The sequence below is a fragment of the Trematomus bernacchii genome, unplaced genomic scaffold (genome assembly GCF_902827165.1).
Source record: "Trematomus bernacchii unplaced genomic scaffold, fTreBer1.1, whole genome shotgun sequence".
NCBI lineage: Eukaryota > Metazoa > Chordata > Actinopteri > Perciformes > Nototheniidae > Trematomus > Trematomus bernacchii.
Genome location: NW_022987607.1, coordinates 1,540,768 through 1,560,627, shown reverse-complemented (window position 1 = coordinate 1,560,627; position 19,860 = coordinate 1,540,768). Strand labels below are relative to the sequence as shown.

At 42.6% G+C, this 19,860-nt stretch overlaps 2 long non-coding RNA genes across 2 annotated transcripts; both read left to right on the top strand.

Moving 5' to 3' along the window:
* Window positions 1–267: 267 nt before the first annotated feature.
* LOC117482897 lies at window positions 268–18,749 on the top strand. Its single transcript, XR_004555935.1, has 4 exons — window positions 268–296; window positions 18,252–18,311; window positions 18,495–18,564; window positions 18,650–18,749. It is a non-coding gene; the product is annotated as an uncharacterized LOC117482897 (long non-coding RNA).
* Window positions 1,983–2,513, top strand: LOC117482898. Its single transcript, XR_004555936.1, has 3 exons — window positions 1,983–2,010; window positions 2,199–2,268; window positions 2,354–2,513. It is a non-coding gene; the product is annotated as an uncharacterized LOC117482898 (long non-coding RNA).
* Window positions 18,750–19,860: the final 1,111 nt, after the last annotated feature.

Genomic DNA, 19,860 nt, shown 5'->3' with positions numbered 1-19,860 from the left:
GTATATAAATGATTGCCTGTTTGCTGTGTTTTTGTTTCTCGTTTTCTGTTTTTGTATTTTCAGTTCCTATGATTGAACAACCCAAGTAAGATCTATTTGTTTTTTGGCAATCTATTTTGGCTAATTACATTCAGTTAATTTATTTTATTTTGTCATGTTTTGCATGATGATTATTTTTGATTGTTTTAAATGTAGGGCCACGTTGAAACCACTTGTACATTTTGTTAATATTAAATTGTGAATTTTCTAATAAAAAGACAAAAAAAAACGGCACGCTCACCGTTATCTCCCTCAAGGTAGGACTCGCGGGTTTAAGGTGGTTTTATGGTCTTTTCAATGAACCTATGGAAGGGTCTCAGGTCAGTTTGGATAGGGCGAGGGCAAGATACGTTTTCCCATCATGGAGGGAAACTCTTCAGACATTCAAAGCACGAGACCTGGGGCCTCATTTATAAAGCTTTGCGTAGGATTCACGTGGGAAGGTGGCTTACGTAGGACAAAGCAAATAAATACGCACAGACATTTTCCGATTCATAAAACACAGCGTACCGGCGACTTGCCGGTTTCTCTATTTTATAAATCACAATCAACTCGAAATGCCGCGCAGCTTTTGCGGGCTTCACGTAACGCCCATCTTTGCCTATAAATAGTCAAAAAAGCGCCCCGTATTAATATTCATCATGAAGAAGATCGCAGGAAATGACGACAGAACAGCTAAAAAAGACATTTCACACCGAGTCAGATTTTGGTTCTTTTGGGGAGGTGGAGACAAATCACATTGTTTGGTGGATGCAGTTTGAACCAGAGTAGCAGCATGGAGGTCGGATCGTCACCTAAATAAGTGGTCCGAAAAAAGTTAATGACAAACAAAATACACATAACCTTCCTCAGGCAGTGTGTCAGTGTGTTTGTGCCGTTGACAGGAGACACCCCCCCCCCCCATGATGAGAAACTGTAAGAAAGTATCGGGGAATCCCTCCGGAGTGGAGTCATGACGACTGGATCTGAATTATTAATTTGTATTTGGTGGTTTGTGTTCCAGCTGTCGATCAGCTGTGCGCAGCGTCTCCACTGCAGCCTGTGCGTCTCAACCCCCCCTCCTCGCAGCAACTCTATATCCACCAGTTAACATGAAATAAAACACACGTGTTGTGTTAAATTAGCTGCACAATTTACCACATCGGTGTTCTTAGTTTCCGTACCTCCTGTGTTTTACGAGCGACTTATCAAGTATTGAAGAACGGCATAAAACATGATTTAAACATGATGGTATATAAAACCATGCTCGTATCTATCTAACCTATAGAAAAGCTACACGGCGTCAGTTTAAAGTAATTCTGTCCTTCTGCTTACCGCATCATTTAACGGAATACATTTGTTAACAAGAGAACATCGAGAGGTGATCAATAACATTTCCGTATTTATGTATTTCTCCAATGTGTGTGTGCACTGAGGAGTCTCAAACAGGCGGTTGTTTCATCATTTTAAGATTGGCTTTAATCAAGTTTTGCAAAGTAATTCTTCATATATGATAAATGAGAGGTAACATTCTATTGATGGTATTATTTCCACATATTTCTCTCCATTCTTCCTTCGCCCAACGGTGTCGCAGTTTCTCGTCTCTCCCGTTGTTGTGCGTACCGCGTACGGATGGGTCAGAGTGTGCGTGGAGGACCCGCACATTTCCCCCTGAAGTTAGTTTTTTTTTAAATCGCAAACAGTGCGTAGAAACTGGCGTACGCCATCTTTTGAGCGTACGCCACCGTTTAATATGGTGTTTTACTCCAAGTTGTAATAGTTTTGAAGCAACTTGTAGGTGTTTTTGCAGAGTGTAGAAGTGCTCATAACCAGCCGAGCAAACCGGGCAACCTGGCTATGGACGTTTGCCTCACTTCTTCTAGCTCTTATTATTCTTTATAACATCTGTTTTTGTGTTTTATAATCCATAGAGCTTGAGTATGAGCGTTCCCCTCCTGGATGGAAGCCAGGAGGATCTATTACTCTGTCAAAGTAAGCCTGGTTTTTTAACCTTCTTTAATGCTATATTGAATTGTGTTTGAGCTGGCAACTATTATGTTGGCGTTTGTTTTTTAAAAAGTCTACTGTCCTCTAGTGCTTTTTTATTTTTATTTTCTGTCAATAGTTCTCTAGTGTGCAGATTGTGGGCAATATAATTGGACTAAGTGCTTGTGTTACAGGCTCCTCTCCCTCTGGGGGAACCTTGTCTGCTTTCAGTGTAGGGACTGCACCGGGTGACACTTTAAAAGGGTGAGTAAACTAACTCTCACTGTAATCATTTTGTAGAAGTTGTGCTTTGAGTAGTGCGTGCTTTTGTTCTCTTTGTGTCCCTCAGTTAGCAGGCATTGTGACCTAGTGGACCAGACCTGCCCATCTGAGGAGGGGAAACCCACCATGTCAGTGTAAAGTATGTTCACCCTGTTACCCGTTGACACCTGCTGAACATTGACATGTTAACATGTATATTTGTGAAATAAAGCTACATTCTATTTGGTCATGAATGCCTCTGTTATTGTCCTCGTGAAGGGAAGCCCCAACATCGGCAAAGCAACTTCGAATTTAGATTGAGGGTCCACAGGTTCCTCCATCCCCTCAACAGGAGTTGGTGTTGTCAGCTATTTAAAGGGGACCCCAGCCACAGTTACCACATATGCATCAGAGAGGGTGTTTTCACTGTTGGCCTAATATATGATTAGTCAACTGAACTTGGCAACACTAAACACAACCACACCTTAACATAAGCAGAAACAGACTACCTGGTCACCTGGAGATGTCGCACTAAACCTTCTATACATTGTTGACAAGGAGTAAATGATATTAAATCAAATATTGGCAGTGCTAAACATTGCCAGACCAAAACAAATGTTCTTTACAATCTCCAGATGATGTTGGTCAGGAGGGATAATGGTCTGTTTTTAAAACGCTTTCTAGCACGTGAAGACCAAGCTGCCCATCACACTAAAGCTTTGTAAACATTTCATCGAGCCACCACATTACCACAAATAATTCCCAGCTTGTGCAAAATGAAGATGAACATTATGCAAAACAGACCATAAGCTTGTGTGGATATATCGTATAAAACATAATGTATTCATTTCAGGGAGACTTGTTGCTTTGTGTTTCTTTTCATTTACAACTGATGTCGCACTGACTTGCTCCTCTGCTGCCCTCCAGTGGCCACAAGGCACAACAGGTACTTTTACATTACAGCATGTAGCTCCAAAGCACACAAGTGTTTCCTTCTGAAAACGCACTTGCACTTTACGAAAGCTCTAAACATGGCACATGAACACAAATATAAACTATATACAATACAATCAGGAAGATAATACAATATGAATGCTCTAATAACAGTGAGCAGAGATGTGTTTTGATGTGTGGGCATAATGTACAGCAGGGGTAGGCAAGTAAGTTTGGCCGTGGGCCAATTTTTTGCTGAGCCACAAGATGGCGGGCCAGAACATAATCAAAGCCTAATTCAAGGAATTGATTTTGGTAAGAGGGCGCAGCGCCCCTGTTCCCCGGTTCAGAAAAAAACTCTATCGCTGATAACCCTCCCCATCAACACTCTGATGCGCAGTCAGATCCGCTGATTGGTTCACTGATGATATAGGCACCCAATCCAGAGCCTCTGGATAGACCCGCCCAAAGGGAGGCTCGTCGTCTCTAGCCCCATTTCAGTCCCATGTTAAAAGTCAGGGCTATTATCTGTATTTTAACAGACTTATCTTTTAAATTGAGGTGTATTTATTGTTCTCTTCAAAGTTTATTTTTTTCTGAAATTTTAGGGAGGATGGTCCTCCCTTTCTTCAATGGACGAGCCTCCACTGAGTGAGTTAGTAACTAGGTAGCAGTGTTATTTAACATACTTTTATTCTGATAAGTATTGTCAAGTTCTCTGGGTTTTTGGCATTTATTTTGAGTGTTTGCCCACATTTGAGAGGCTTGAGGGGCCAACAGAGGAGCATGGACAACTGGAATCCTTTTTCCTTTTCTTTATTTCAACTTTTCAAGAACACATTAGGATTCTTTCAGGTTGAAAACCTTTAAAAAATACAAATAATAAATGACAGCATGTTTTGCTTTGCAATTTATTTAATATATTATAACCTAAATTAATCAGTAACCAAGTATTTTACTCAAACTCAATGTATTAATACTTAAAGGGGACCTATCATGCAAAATGCACTTTTGTACGTCTTTTCTACATGAATATGTGTCCCCGGTGTTCCAGGGAACTCACCAAGTGTCAGAAAACACAACCCTCTCTATTTTCCTCCATACCCAAATCTCTAAAAAAGGGGCTGCAACGGATCTGATAAAAACTGATCCAGATTTGAACACGGTCCTGACGTCAGGACGGTGGCGCTACGGCTATTGGGCCAACTCTCCACCTATCAGGGGAATGTGGGGTTGGGCCACGGCCGGCCATTGCCGCTTGAAAGCGCTGGAGACTCTGTAGTACATATGCCAGGCCTGTAAGTGGCGCTGTAGTCTGCCACAAAAGCAGTGAAGAAGACTTCCCGCGCATGGTTGCCATGGTTACCCTTCTGTTTATTCTCCGCTGTGGCTTTTGTTCTCCCTCCCCGAGGCAAGCACTGTAATTCTCTCCGGTTAGTCCACCAGCAGATGACAAACACCCACCTCTCCGCCTCTTCCAAGGAAACGAGGGGACCGTGCGGCAGAGTTTCAGTTAGGTTTTCTTTCCCCGGTCAAGATGTCCGTTAAAGTTGAAATCTTCCGGACAAAATTTGAAAAGTGCCGGTCTAAGGTCTTCTTTGTTATTTATTGAGCTTTAAAACAAATGAATAACGACTCTATAATAATATAAGAATAAAACACGGGAGGACGGAAGATCTCTTTTTCTCCCCCTCTTCTGACTTGATCAGAGCACGCTCCCCTCTCCTGCAGGGGGCGTGGTCAGCTGCAGCTCACAGAATCAGCCCCCTGCAAAAACAGGGCTGGGAGAACAGCAAATAGAAGTGAAATGAGGCATGGCTAAAATGCATGATCTGTTTTGTATTTTGAAAACAGAAACGTTATAAATATACCTTATATAGGTATGGCCCTACAATATATCATTTAAATATAGCATGATAGGGTCCTTTAATTAAGTACTTTAATTCAGGGGTTCCCAACCTTTATTGTGCCAAGGACCGGCAGATACTTAAAAAAAAAACGCGGACCCGGTTGTCAATTTTAACTGATTTTAATATTTACTCACCACCAGCAGGTAGCAACAAGAGGCTAATTGTATGTAACAGCCTGAAACAGATACTAGAACAATATGCATCCAAAACATATTAACAAAGTTTAAAAAAGAACCGGTTGTCATTTTTTGGTTTTTCGGAAAACCAAAAAACCGACGTTATTCAGTTTTTAAACCAAAACGGGAAAACAGATAAATTAACGTTTTGGTTTTGTTTGTATGATTTACGGATAATCCAGTGAATGCTGGGAAGAAACGAGGAGAAGCCGCATTATGAACACTGGCATTTGTTTTCAGAAGATATTATGATAGTGTCGTTCGTTCCGGTGCACTCCGACAGCATTAGCACTACATCGAGATTAAGATTAAACTAATTTATTTTGGGAACAGCCCGCATATATGGAGTTAGCCATATGTGTGTAAATTACTGTTCATAAACATTTGAAAACAAATGCCGGTGTCGGACAGACACAAACACACCGAACACACAGAGCTGAGCTGAGCAGAGCACATACACACACACATCATGCGCCTTGGTGACTGACTGGACATCTCCTTCATAAAACTAATAAAAGGGGGAGTAATCGGGCAGTTCGATGTGTGTAGATGTGTGTGTATAGGTGTGTGTGGTTAACACGTAGCAGCCTGCAGTCACTCTTAAACTGTTCTGATGAAGTTAAACACAGTCATACTGGTGCTGCACTTCTCAGAAGCGGAGTATACGTGCCGCTGCCTCCGGATGCTGCAGCCGTTTTTAAAGAAGTGAAGGAGGGTTTCCGTCTATAAAGCAGCTGCGGGCAGCTGCGGGTCCGAGAGTCCCGGACATTAATTCATAGATCAAGGCAGACTGGTTTACTCTTCTGTTTTGCAATCCGGTGCTTAAACAAATAGCTCTACACCCCTGGCCGACATGTCCTTAAAATGAAGTCCGAGTTTGAAATATATCTCAAATAATGTATGCACCACCATTTCCCCACATAAACATAACAGTCTGCAATCAAAACGGTTGTCTCCTGTGCGCTCCTCTTCCTACTTGGCGCACCGGTAACATGCTCGTGCGCACGAGAGGAGACCTTATAAGGCTGAGCCGCCGAATCCCTCATCATAAAAGCCATTTTCAACGGTTTTTCTGGTGAAAGATTAACTAGCTACTGGATGAAATAATATGACTGGTGGCATAGGTGCGAAAATTAAACACTTTTTGAAAAAAATATTATGATAAATATTTTATATATTTATAATTCTGCAAATATTACGATAAACTCACAGCTATTTCGCGGCCCGGCAGTAACACCTCTGCGGCCCGGTACCGGTCCGCGGACCGGGGGTTGGGAACCCCTGCTTTAATTGACGTCAGTGCACCCCGCTGCCTGATTGTGCCTGTGCTGTATGTCATTCATTCTCAACATAGATAAAAGTACAATAAGCATTCTTCAGGTGTAGGTAGATTCTCTATTCGGACATTATAGCCTATATGTGCGACTGTCGGTCCGATGTTGTAAAAAAAAAAAAAAAAAAAAAAAAAATCTCAAAATTTTTTTTTTTTTTTATTCTCAAAATTACGGGCCAAATATTATTGCTGGCGGGCCAACAATGGCCCGCGGGCCGCCTGTTGCCGACCCATGATGTACAGGGTAATAGTCAAATGACTGCCACAAGGCCTTTCTATGACACTGAATAGGAACAGACCACAGCTCTGATTTAGGAGATCTTGCTGACCAACAATTGCTGAATAGGTTTAACAAAAAGCATCTTTCAAATGAGACTTTCTCAGATTAACCCTTTAACTGCCAGACCAAGAAAAAGCTATGGGAAAAATTATTTGTTTGCATTTTTTATCAAATGGGCCACAACTAACCACAAACAATTTTTTTTTTTTTTGACTGACCACACAGTTTTGTTTTTATGAGCCTGTACCAACTGGTCGAGCTGGCCTAGTAAAAGTGCATTTTCAACAATCATATACAGTATTTGTATGCATCAAACTCAAATAAAACACAAACTGAATACATTTGTTTCTTTATGGAAAATGAGCAATATATACAACCAGATATCCTGGTACTAGACTCCTAGTACTAGACTCCTGGTACTAGACTCCTGGTACTAGACTCCTAGTACTAGACTCCTAGTACTAGACTCCTGGTAATAGACTCCTGGTGCTAGACTCCTGGTACTAGACTCCTGGTACTAGACTCCTGGTACTAGACTCCTGGTGCTAGACTCCTGGTACTAGACTCCTGGTACTAGACCTCCTGGTGCTAGACTCCTAGTACTAGACTCCTGGTACTAGACTCCTGGTACTAGACTCCTAGTACTAGACTCCTGGTGCTAGACTCCTGGTACTAGACTCCTGGTACTAGACTAGTACTAGACTCCTGGTGCTAGACTCCTAGTACTAGACTCCTAGTACTAGACTCCTGGTACTAGACTCCTGGTTGCTAGACTCCTGGGTACTAGACTCCTGGTCTAGACTCCTGGTACTAACTCCTGGTACTAGAACTCCTATACTAGACTCCTGGTACTAGACTCCTGGTACTAGACTCCTAGTACTAGGATGAGGTTAAATGCAGAGGCCAAATTTCATTTTGAACTCAAATACCTGTACTTTCTACTTTCTTACACTTTGAACACAAATACCTGTACTTTCTACTTCTTACATGTTGAACACAAATACCTGTACTTTCTACTTCTTACATTTTGAACACAAATACCTGTACTTTCTACTTCTTACATTTTGAACACAAATACCTGTACTTCTACTTCTTACATGTTGAACACAAATACCTGTACTTTCTACTTCTCACATTTTTCCAAACAGGCTGGTTCCTTTAGTTTGAATGTGTGTTTGGTGGCGTGATCATTATTATTTAGAGTCATGCGTGCCTATTGATTTGAACACGATCCGTGTATCCATCATTTCCTGGTCTTCTCTAAAGAAGAGGGACCAATGAAAACGTTGTCATGTTGCCGTTGTTCAGCATGGAAACATTCATTAGCTAACAATGACATTATTGTATATAAATTCTTGGATCCTTATAGCAAGAGCTTTATGAGCTCAATATTAAGTGAGTCAATCAGTGAGTGGGGGAAGAAGTATTCATATCCTTTACTTAAGTAGAAGTACGAATACTACATTGTAAGAAAATGTACCGCATTGAAAATTGTACTTGATTAAAAGTATTCAAGTATGATCAGGAAAACATACTTCAAGACGTTATTGTTACGGCATAATGTCCAAGAGTAACGCTAGTACAGTCAGCGACAGGACTGAAAATGAAGATAACATCGAGGAGGCGAGTCATCAGACCTCCAGCAAGACATCCCGCATCCATGGCCTTACTTGAGGGCGAGGTTTGAAGTTGTGGGCACAAAAATGATTCGTGGTGAATGCACTAGGCCTACAATCATTTGTTTAGGCCTAGTCAACTTGATGCTCTGCTCACGGATGAGCATACAAAACTGTTAAGATGACCTTGTATGTGTGTATATATTTTTTCTTTGTGGGGGTCTGCCCCCAAAAAACTGTTTCAAGTCCTGAGAAAGTCAAATAAGACGGTGTGTAAAACTACACTGCCAAAAAAAAGTAACCACTTTGATTTAACTGCCAGCAGGTAAGGGCTTTCCACTGGATAATAACTGCAGCGATGTGTTTGAGCTGAATACACGTTTAACCCTAACTGATGCAGTTAGTCACTTCTTTAATGTTTGTTCTTTCTGATGTAAAGTCAAGGGGTTGTAACTGTTGCAGTAAAGTCGTGGGGCGCTGAACTGTTCTTTTGAATATTGATAGATCGTAATTACTTGTCTTTCCAATTTGAAGGAGGGTGAGCAAGCATCTTGAGGAACATTCATCATTAACTCCTCCAAAAAATATAGTTTATTCAATAATTAATGAATATGTGAATCATAACAGTGATTGACAGCTGATAGGAATAAGATCATATTATTCATTCAGACAATCGATGAGACAGTTAATTTACTTATTGCAGCAGTCTTCATAGATTTGGTACCCCTGCTGGTCTAAGAGTGAAACAAACTCATTCAGTTAAAATTCATTAAATGATGTCTGCCACCTTTTATATTTATATGTAAGGCTTTACTGATGTGCCACAATAATGTCACCTGTTATTGAGGTCAAATATCAATATTGTTGATTTCCAAGTTAACATTGATTGATATGACTGCGATTAAATCAGCATATACTTCTGCCAGGGGATGCCACCCCTCAATCTCCTGCCACCCCATGAATATTGTTCTAGATCCGCCCCTGGCTCATCTCAAAATACGCTTTGCAGAAGACCTCAGCAAAGAAGACAGGGAGGCACGAAGGGCTGTCTGGCCGAAAGTTGAACAAGCAAGCAAGGAAGGCAGGACTGAATTGATGATATTTAAAAAAAGGTGTAGAAATGATTCCTTTGATTAACCCCTGGAGCGACCAGTGTGAATATGTAACATTCATGAAAATAAAGGTTAGACAAAAGGACTTCTGTTCACACACATATAAGTTTACATCTGTGTCTTTATTGTTATCATGATAACAAAACAGGTGAACACGTAACATCTCAGCTGCTAAGGACAAGTTGTGCGAGATGCACAAACTGAGGGAAAAGTTTTTGAACACTTCGCATCATTCCACTTCCCCCTCCAGTTGTTGAGTACACAGTCTTCACCTCGTCCCTTGTTGTTTTGGTTGTCCTGCATTCCAAAAGAAATACTTGGCTGCACACCCATCAGACCACATCCATCTTCCTTCTTTGGCGATGTCATGGAGTCCGATCCATGTTGCTTCCCTCATTAGAGTCAGAGCCTTTTGATCAGGAATTTGACAAAATCCTCTTCCTCTCTGCTGTGGATAGACACCAGGTTGCCTCCCTTGGGACACACAGTAGAGCTCTGCATCAGCCCAGGTCGTTCTCTGTGTTGAAGTACTTGTAGCAGCGGCCGTTGAAGGAGAACCAGTAGGAGGGACAGGTGTCTTGCTGGAGCTCCATTGTGTCTTCTTCATCATCTGAAGAAGACACAGCACCCAGAGCCAGGCCCAACAGGAAGAGGAAACCCAGCATGATGATGATGATGATGATGTCACCGTCTCTGTCTGTTAAAGTTGTACTGACCCGTTGGAGGGGATGGAGATTGTGAAGCTTCAAGTGACAGGCTGCTTCTTATATATGTGTGGGAATGTGACGTCATTGTCACGTGACGTGATCACATGACCGGTGCCCGATAAAATGTAAGTTATAAAAGTTTTTCCGGGCAGTTTCAGAAAACCTTTCTCTTGGCTGCACGCTCACCGATATCTCTGACGGTTCAGTGCAACTTCAAACGGGAAATTGAGTGAGAGTGAAATTACGATTGTGAGTCTTTTCAGTACATCTTCGTGGACATTGTTGGGTGCATTTGGTTTGTTTGAGTGTAGTACGACCGGGGCACGGTCTCCCCAAACGGCTTTGCTGTTTGGGCCCCTCCCCCCGGTGCTGTGATCTTGTGCGGCGCAAGTGTTGATGGCAACTGCGTCTGGAGTGGACAGTGCAGAGGTGCCGAACATGGAAGGCGGAAGAGCTGGTGAAAAGACGGACGAAAGGAAGGACAACGAAGAGCAAGAACAAGGCAAGAAAACGGGAGAGGAAGGAAAAGAGGGGGCAGAAGGAGAGAGTGAGGTACAGTGTGGATTTAACTGTGGAAGTGGTTGTGGAAGGTGTATTGACTATGATGGACCTGCTGAAAGGAATTCAGAAACAGTGTGGGACAGTGGATGGGTGCAGGGTGACAGGAGAACAATACGAAGTAACTATGAGGACCATCCTGGGGAAAACGAAACTAATGGAGGGGCTGAGAGTAAATGGGGCTGCGGTACACGCTAAAAAACATTATGAGCACTGATGCGACCGTCTCTTTCCTGCATCTGCCTGTTTATCTGCCTGATAGAATAATATTAAATAGGCTTGAGGAGTGGGGAGTTAAGCCCATCTCGGTCATTAAAAAAAGAGTGTGGCCAGACTCGGACATTGCAGACGGCAACCCGGTTCCTCAGAGTAAGGTTCAATAATAAGGTCCGCTCCCTACCGTACTCCACAAAGTTTGACACGGTGAAAGGGGCGGAGTACTTCCGGGTCCTGCACAATGGCCAGGTTCCAGTGTGCAGGTTATGCATAAAGCCGGGTCATATCTACAGGGAATGCCCAGACTTCAAGTGCTTCAGGTGCAATGAGCAAGGACATTATGCCAAGGAGTGCAGGTATGGAGCTGAGCGTGCGGAGAGAGAGAGGAGAGAGAGAGAGAAAGAAGACGGGGAAGGCGAGGAGGAAAACGAGGAGGAAGATGAGGAGGAGGAGGAAGACGAGGAGGAGGAGGAGGAAGAGGAGGAGGAGGAGGAGGAGGTAGACGTGGGGGAAGGCGACGAAGCGGAGGGAGCAAAGAAAAGACCCCATGAGGAGATCAGCAGTGAGGATGAAGGTCCAGTGGTGGAGGACATCTCGGGGGCTTCGGGGATTGAAGAGGAAGCACCTGACGTTGGAAACAACAAGAAAAGTGCCAGGCGCGGCGGAGGCGCCGAGGGAAGCAGCAGAAGCGCAGAGGTGAGCAGCAACGAGGGAAAGGAGCAACAGGGTCCGGTGGTGGAGGACATCTCGGAGGCTTCAGGGATGGAAGAGGAAGTGCCTGATGGAGAGGAGGGTACAATGGGCGCAATGGTCTTCGGGGGCTCCAATGGTGGGAGGTCGAGAGGTCGCAGCCAGAGGAGAGGCAGGAATGAGGAAAGGAGGGCCACATCGGAGAGTGCCAGGCTGATGGCTAAGCGAAAAGAGGACAAAGAGAGAGAGTCAGAGAGAAGGAGGGCGAGCTTGAAGGGAGGGGGGGGCCGGGAAAGACATAAGCTGAAGATGACACTAATAGCTGGCATATTAATAGCATCCCTTCTCATGGCTACTATATCATCATTTAATGGCAATGGTCTAAAAAATAAGTGCAGAAGACGCCGGGCGCTAAGTCTGTGTGAGGCCAGCATCATATGTCTGCAGGAAACACATTGGGATGGGGAGAGTGTGGATGAGGTGAAAAAGGAGTGGAGAGGTGAAGTGTTTGCAAATAATGGGGGTGAGCGTGCTAGAGGGGTGGCGATACTTATCAATTCGGGGGATGTGAAGAATGCAAGGAAGGTTGAGGATGATGGTGAAGGGAGGATGATTGGGGTACAGTATGAATACATGGGGGACACGTTTAAGTTGATCAATGTGTATGCACCTAATACAAAGAGGGAGAGAAGGGTTTTCTTTGAGGGGTTGGATGGTAAATGTGGGGGGAACTGTTTGATTGTGGGAGACTTTAATGTGTGGTGTGGGAAGTTGGATGCGCCTGCGGGTGCTCGATTCAGGAATGACTCCTCTAGGGTGGCGCTCCAAAAGATTATGGATGAGAATGGGTTGATAGATGTGTGGAGAGAAAGGAATATGGATGTTAGGGAATCTTCTTGGAGACGAGTGGTGAAGGAGAAACTTCTGCAGAGCAGGATTGATTTGGCTCTGTGCTCGGAAGCTGTGAATGAAAAGATTGGGAAGATTGAATCTAGGACCACGGCGTTGAGTGATCATATGGTTCTTGGTCTCAGGATGGGGCTGAATGGGAGAGGCGGGGGGGTGTGGTGCTTGAATGCAAAACTACTGATTGATGAGGTGTATAAAAAAAGGGTGAGAGAATGTATAAGGAAGGGGGGTGATACAAGGGACAATAACATATTAGATTGGTGGGGGGAGTTTAAAGAGGGAGATCAAGAGAATAAGCATAAAACACAGTAAGGGGAAAAATATGCTTGATAGAAGAAGGGAGGAAAGGGTGAGGGGAGAGTTGGCCAAAGAGGCAGCGAAGATAGACTGTGAGATAGGGAGAGATTTAGGGAGATACACGAGGATCAAAGATGAGCTAGAGGGTATAGAGAGGGACACATGTAGGGGGGTGATTGTTAGAAGCAGGGCACAACATGCAATGGAAGGGGAAAGGTGTACTGGGTATTTTCTGAGTTTGGAAAAAATGAAGCAGGAAAACAAATATTTAAAACAGGTTGAGGGAAAGGATGGTAGGAAAATAACAGATTTAGTCGGGATAGCAGAAAGAGTGGAGGAGTTTTACAGGGAATTATTCAAGACAGAAGAGGCGGATAGAGAGAGTGTAGAGACGGCGATAGACACTATGGATAAAGCTTTAGATGATAATGATAGAGAGATGTGTGAGGGAGGGATTGGTACAGGAGAAATTGATTTAGCAATAGTAGGGTTGGGTAGAAATAAGAGTCCGGGGTTAGATGGGTTAACGGCAGAATTCTACATCACTTTTAAGGAACTGTTGGTGCCGGTATTGCACAGGGTGTTCAAACGCATTGAGGAGCAGGATGACTTGCCGACCAGCATGGCAACCGGGGTTATAAGTATAATTTACAAAAAGGGTGATAGGGACAGGTTAGAAAATTACAGGCCGTTAAGTATGCTTAATAATGATTACAAAATATTGGCGAGGGTGTTAGGAAATAGAATAAAGAGGGTAATTGGAACGGTTGTGGGTGGGACTCAGGCGTATAGTGTACCGGGGAGGGTCATAAGTGACACGACAAGCAGCATCAGAGATACTATTAGACATATGAAGGAGGGGAAGGGTGGCATAGTAATGAGCCTTGATTTAAATAAAGCGTTTGATCGTGTCAATCATGAGTATTTATATAGAGTGTTGGGGAAAGCAGGGTTTGGGGTGAAGTTGGTGGGTTGGATAAAAAGATTATATAGTCGGGCGGTGAGTTGTGTTAAAATAAATGGGATTGTCACAAACGTGTTTAGGTTGGGGAGGTCGGTCAGGCAGGGATGTCCTCTCTCCTCAATGCTGTACGCCTTGTCCGCAGAACCTTTAGCAGCCATGCTAACTAAGAACCAAAACATCAGAGGGGTGGAGATACCGGGGGCACAGATTAGTCTCCTGTACCAGTATGCGGATGACACCACGGTCACGGTTAGGGATGGGGATAGTGTGAGAGAAGTGTTAGAGGTAGTGCAGCAGTATGGTAGAGCATCAGGGGCAAAGATCAATATAGAGAAATCAGAGGTCATGTATATAGGTGAGGGTGAGGTAGATAGGACAGGAATAGGGCTCAAAGAAAGGAAAGATTATTTTAAGGTGCTGGGTGTTAATTTGGGTATAAAAGAAGTGGAGGGGAGGGATGAGCAATATGAGGGAATCATCAACAGGATGAAGAAAACGTTAAAGTTTTGGAAGATGAGGCATTTAAAGTTAAGGGGGAAGGTAGTAGTGATAAATGGGCTCATAATGAGCAGAATAATCCATGTTCTGAATGTCATGGAAATGCCTGAAAGGGTTCACAAAGAAATAGATATGGCAATAAAAGAGTTTTTGTGGGAAGGGAAGGGAGTCAAAATTGCTAGGGAGGTGATGGAGAATGAGTATAGGGATGGAGGGATGAAGCTCATTAATCTGGAAAGGAAAAAGAAGGCGCTGAGGGTCAAAATGATATTAAAATATGTTGGTGATAAGGAAGATAAAAAAGATTATGCGTGGAAAGTATTTTTAAAAGAAGCAATTAATAAGTGTGGAGGCTGTGGTGACAGCGCCTTATTTATGGCTTTGAGAAAAGAAATGCTTAATGGCGTTTCTGGGTACCACAGGGAGGCTTTATTAGCATGGGGTGAGTTTCTAAAAGGGGTGAAGCATAAGTGTGTGAATGTTGAGCAAGTGTGGAATCAGCCCATCTTTCTAAACCATATGATCACGGTGAAGAAGTGTCCTGTATTCAATCTCCAAATGTGGAGGGCGGGTTTTAGAAACATAAGGGATTTGGTTTATGAGTATGTGCCGGGGTTCATGGGGGCACGGGTGATAGTGGATGAGGTGAGGGGTACGGGGGGAATTATGCAGTTGAGAGTGGCGGAAGAAATCATGGAGAGGGTGAAAAAAGGTATGCCTGTGGGTTGGGTGAGAATGGTTGAATGTGAGGCTACAAGAAGTGGAGAGAGCGTGGCAGAAATGTATGTGGGGGAGGGGGATACTTGTGTTAAAATGGAGAAAGTAAACACTAGGGTGATTTACAAAATGCTGAGGGGCGGTAAAATAAGAAGACCTGCTTCTGAGCGGGTGTGGGAAAATGTTTTTGAAAGGTTTGATGGGCGGAAGGTGTGGGGAAATTTAAGGGTGAAATGGAATAGCATTGAATGTGAGCACTTTGATTTTCTTTTTCGTCACAACAGGGTGTACAACAATCTGATCATAAGCAGGTTTGATGTCACGGTGAAGAAAGAGTGTGATGTGTGTAAGGTAATGGTCGAAACGTGTATGCATGAATTTTTTGAATGTGGAGAGCTGAAAGTGTATTTTGAACGGTTGAAGGGGCTAATTGATAAGTGTTGGGGGGATAGAATATTAAAAACGATGGTATGGAAGGAGTTGTGGCTGTTTGGGATGAGTGGGGGAGTGAAAGGACCCAATGTGAATTTCTGTAACTATGTGCTGAGCCATGCCCGGTATGCTGTAAAACTTAGGAGAGACTTAGCCCATTTTGGGAACAGAAAGGTGGACGTATGGGATCTGTTCAAAAGGATTTTAAGCAAGGACGTTCAGATAGCATACGTGTACCTGGAAAAGGATGCTTTTCTGGAGAACTTTGTGGATGGGTGCACTCTGGTGGAGGTTGGTGACAATGACAAACTGGTGTTTAAATATGATAGTGTTGGCTAACATGTGGTGTGAAACGTAAAGTATGGTTTGTATATAAATGATTGCCTGTTTGCTGTGTTTTGTTTCTCGTTTTCTGTTTTTGTATTTTCAGTTCCTATGATTGAACAACCCAAGTAAGATCTATTTGTTTTTTGGCAATCTATTTTTGGCTAATTACATTCAGTTAATTTATTTTATTTTGTCATGTTTTGCATGATGATTATTTTTGATTGTTTTAAATGTAGGGCCACGTTGAAACCACTTGTACATTTTGTTAATATTAAATTGTGAATTTTCTAATAAAAAAGACAAAAAAAACGGCACGCTCACCGATATCTCCCTCAAGGTAGGACTCGCGGGTTTAAGGTGGTTTTATGGTCTTTTCAATGAACCTATGGAAGGGTCTCAGGTCAGTTTGGATAGGGCGAGGGCAAGATACGTTTTCCCATCATGGAGGGAAACTCTTCCGACATTGAAAGCACGAGACCTGGGGCCTCATTTATAAAGCTTTGCGTAGGATTCACGTGGGAAGGTGGCTTACGTAGGACAAAGCAAATAAATACGCACAGACATTTTCCGATTCATAAAACACAGCGTACCGGCGACTTGCCGGTTTCCCTTTTTTATTTTATTTTATTTTTTTTCATCTATGTATATACTCACATTTTAGACTCTGTTACTAACTGTATATCTGTAGACTTGGTATGTCTTAAATGTCCGGTTAGGATGTATTAGAACGAAATCTAAAATGAAAATTGTAAATAAGCCATCTGTATGTAAAAAACCACCTGTATGTAAATTGTAAATAAGCCATCTGTATGTCAAATATGTCTTATATGTCTTAAATGATATGATGAATTGGAAATGGGGGACCCTGATGTAAACAAGACGAAAGTCTTTCTCTGGTCTGCATCCCCTTAACAATTGTATGTTTTGAGCTGTACTGTACTGTACCCAATATACAAGCTGTTAATAAACTTTTCAATCAATCAATCAATCAATTAATCACAATCAACTCGAAATGCGGCGGAGCTTTTGCGGGCTTCACGTAACGCCCATCTTTGCCTATAAATAGTCAAAAAAACGCCCCGTATTAATATTCATCATGAAGAAGATCGCAGGAAATGACAACAGAACAGCTAAAAAAGACATTTCACACCGAGTCAGATTTTGGTTCTTTTGGGGAGGTGGAGACAAATCACATTGTTTGGTGGATGCAGTTTGAACCAGAGTAGCAGCATGGAGGTCGGATCGTCACCAAAATAAATAAATAAGTGGTCCGAAAAAAGTTAATGACAAACAAAATACACATAACCTTCCTCAGGCAGTGTGTCAGTGTGTTTGTGCCGGGGACAGGAGGGTCTCTCCCGTGGTTGTGCGTACCGCGTACGGATGGGTCATCTGAATCAATAAAACTGATTTGATTAAAGAAAGGTTTGTACTACAGAGCTGTATTATGATGCATCATATATATATATGTATATATATATATATTATGATGCATCATATATATATATGTGTATGTATGTATGTATATATGTGTGTGTATCATCTCATCATCTCGACTGTGCTTATTTATGCACCATGTTGTGTTTTATTGACCCGTGTTGCAGTCAAATATCAGAAGTTGCGTAATGAATTCTAAATAAAGTTTCCACACAAAGTTCAGTTCAGAGTTTTATTTAAAAATATAAATTATAAATGTATATTCTGTGAAAAAGCTTCCTCACAAACTGAGCAGCGAAAGGGTTTCTCTCCTGTGTGGATTCTCATGTGTGGATCTAGATCTCTTCTATGTCTTAAAGCTTTCTTACAGACTGAGCAGCTGAGTGGTTTCTTTTCAGCACTACGTCGTGGATCACTGACAGATTCTTGTCTATTTTTCAGTGACTTTGAGCCTGAGGCAGGTTCTCTGGTCTCCTTCCAATCAGCACTGTGTTCAGCGTCAGGTTCAGAAGAGTCTCCAGTGTCGTCCTCAGTCTTTGGTTGGAAACTCCTCTCTGGATCTGAGTTCGAGGAGGAGGAGGGGCAGCCAGGTTATGTGCGTGGAGGACCGCACATTTCCCCCTGAAGTTAGTTTTTTTTAAATCGCAAACAGTGCGTAGAAACTGGCGTACGCCATCTTTTGAGCGTACGCACCGTTTAATATGGTGTTTTACTCCAAGTTGTAATAGTTTTGAAGCAACTTGTAGGTGTTTTGCAGAGTGTAGAAGTGCTCATAACCAGCCGAGCAACCCGGGAAACTGGCTATGGACGTTTGCTCACTTTCTTCTAGCTCTTATTATTCTTTATAACATCTGTTTTTGTGTTTAATCCATAGAGCTGAGTATGAGCGTTCCCCCTCCTGGATGGAGCCAGGAGGATCTATTACTCTGTCAAAGTAAGCCTGGTTTTTAACCTTCTTTAATGCTATATTGAATTGGTGTTTGAGCTGGCAACTATTATGTTGCGTTTGTTTTTTAAAAGTCTACTGTCCTAGTTCTTTTTTATTTTTATTTTCTGTCAATAGTTCTCTAGTGTGCAGATTGTGGACAATATAATTGACTAAGTGCTTGTGTTACAGGCTCCTCTCCCTCTGGGGGAACCTTGTCTGCTTTCAGTGTAGGGACTGCACCGGGTGACACTTTAAAAGGGTGAGTAAACTAACTCTCACTGTAATCATTTTGTAGAAGTTGTGCTTTGAGTAGTGCGTGCTTTTGTTCTCTTTGTGTCCCTCAGTTAGCAGGCATTGTGACCTAGTGGACCAGACCTGCCCATCTGAGGAGGGGAAACCCACCATGTCATAGTGTAAAGTATGTTCACCCTGTTACCCGTTGACCCGCTGAACATTGACATGTTAACATGTATATTTGTGAAATAAAGCTGCATTCTATTTGGTCATGAATGCCTCTGTTATTGTCCTCGTGAAGGGAAGCCCCAACATCGGCAAAGCAACTTCGAATTTAGATTGAGGGTCCACAGGTTCCTCCATCCCCTCAACAGGAGTTGGTGTTGTCAGCTATTTAAAGGGGACCCCAGCCACAGTTACCACATATGCATCAGAGAGGGTGTTTTCACTGTTGGCCTAATATATGATTGGTCAACTGAACTTGGCAACACTAAACACAACCACACCTTAACATGAGCAGAAACAGACTACCTGGTCACCTGGAGATGTCGCACTAAACCTTCTATACATTTTTGACAAGGAGTAAATGATATTAAATCAAATATTGGCAGTGCTAAACATTGCCAGACCAAAACAAATGTTCTTTACAATCTCCAGATGATGTTGGTCAGGAGGGATAATGGTCTGTTTTTAAAACGCTTTCTAGCAAGTGAAGACCAAGCTGCCCATCACACTAAAGCTTTGTAAACATTTCATCGAGCCACCACATTACCACAAATAATTCCCAGCTTGTGCAAAATGAAGATGAACATTAGGCAAAACAGACCATAAGCTTGTGTGGATATATCGTATAAAACATAATGTATTCATTTCAGGGGAGACTTGTTGCTTTGTGTTTCTTCTCATTCACAACTGATGTCGCACTGACTTGCTCCTCTGCTGCCCTCCAGTGGCCACAAGGCACAACAGGTACTTTTACATTACAGCATGTAGCTCCAAAGCACACAAGTGTTTCCTTCTGAAAACGCACTTGCACTTTACTAAAGCTCTAAACATGGTACATGAACACAAAAATAAACTATATACAATCAGGAAGATAATACAATACGAATGCTCTAATAACAGTGAGCAGAGATGTGTTTTGATGTGTGGGCATAATGTACAGGGTAATAGTCAAATGACTGCCACAAGGCCTTTCTATGACACTGAATAGGAACAGACCACAGCTCTGATTTAGGAGATCTTGCTGACCAACAATTGCTGAATAGGTTTAACAAAAAGCATCTTTCAAATGAGACTTTCTCAGATTAACCCTTTAACT